This window comes from Canis lupus, chromosome 2 (genome assembly GCF_003254725.2).
Source record: "Canis lupus dingo isolate Sandy chromosome 2, ASM325472v2, whole genome shotgun sequence".
In the NCBI taxonomy this organism is placed as follows: domain Eukaryota; kingdom Metazoa; phylum Chordata; class Mammalia; order Carnivora; family Canidae; genus Canis; species Canis lupus.
Window position 1 is genome coordinate 15,495,224 of NC_064244.1, and position 1,471 is coordinate 15,496,694.

At 42.4% G+C, this 1,471-nt stretch overlaps 1 non-coding gene across 1 annotated transcript; it reads left to right on the top strand.

The window, feature by feature from the left end:
• Positions 1 to 632: 632 nt before the first annotated feature.
• On the top strand, positions 633 to 705 carry TRNAK-CUU (transfer RNA lysine (anticodon CUU)). The gene has a single exon. It is a non-coding gene; the product is annotated as a tRNA-Lys (tRNA).
• The last annotated feature ends 766 nt before the right edge of the window (positions 706 to 1,471 follow it).

Genomic DNA, 1,471 nt, shown 5'->3' on the forward strand with positions numbered 1-1,471 from the left:
CAGTTGGAAAGGCTTCCAGACCTCAGTGGCTCCTGGCCTGCCTGCACCCACCTCTTCAGAAAGCATTTCTTCAGTGCCAACATATGCACTATCTTCCAATAAAAAGAATTTATTTTCAGGGGATGAATTGATCGTTTTCCTTGACTTACCTAGTAAATTGGTGAGTCAGGGGATTATTCTATAATTTTCATAGAATAATTTTCACCCATGGCTGCAAAATCCAGCATTGCTCATGCAAACAGTCACCCAAGAAGGAATACCACACTTGTACTCCTCCCACTGGTCTGAAGTTAGGTTAGTGGGATCATGAAACAGCAAGCCTCGCAGATCTTCTCTCTTAAGTCGTCTGACTTTCACTGAAAATGACCATTTTGGTCTCTCTTTCTCCTCCTATGTTCTCATTTCTCCATTCCACTTCCCTTCTGAGGTTGGATAGGAAGGGGTCAAAGGGAGTCAGAATTGAGAAGGCAGGGAGTCAAAGGAAGTGAAAAGAAGCAAGAGGGCAGGGAAAGATGAAGGCTTAGAATTAGGGGAATTTATCCCATATGTCAGCTCAGGCAGCATGTATAACTTAGGAAAAATAATTTCATAGACAACAGTTTTTGAAATGAAAGCCATCTTAAAATAGAGGTGCACAGCTGGCTCAGTGGGTAGAGCATGAGACTCTTGATCTTGAGGTCATGGGTTCAAGCCCCATGCTGGGTATAGAGATTACTTTAAAAATTGACTTAAAATACATTTGAGAATATTGGTTTTTCAAAATTACAATATTTTTCTGACAGGAAGAGCTTACCAAAACAAAAATTACAGCAATGATGGTTCAAAGATGGTGGGAGAATTCTCTAGGGAATCCTTGGGCAGAAAACCCAGGTGGAAGAGTAAAGAAGAGGAAGAAGTCCTGGCTCAAGATCACATGTCAGAGAGCACAGAGCAAGCCAACCTGGAAGGCCAGGGTGGGAAAGAAGCCGGGGCCTGTGAGCAGGGCCACAACAGAGCTGCCAAGAGCAGGTGAGGCCGAGAACAGAATGGGGATACTGCCCTGAGGGCAAATTGGGGAAGCTGGACACAATTTCCTGTGGGCAGTCTTGTAGGAACAGGAAGCTATGGCCAAGTTTCACTGACTTTACCCCATGTCTAAAATGGCTGAAATCCCTCCTATAAGACAGCAATGAGTGTTTTGTTACTTCTTTACCAGAAACATGTCTTGTCAAAAACCCACAGATAAAGACACCATCTATACCGCTACTTACCAAACACTGAGAAAAATAAGACCCGTGTCTCAAATATTCTATTTAAATTTCTTACCTGCCATGTATTCTATTTCTGTTCTTTCTATGGGTTTAGAATTAAAATGTTCTCTCTTCTGTTTGAAATAGTGCTGATCCTTTTCCCATCTGCTCATCTCTCGATGAACACTGTGCATCTCTTTCCATTATCCAAGGCATTTTGAATGTATCTCTGTTCACTCTAC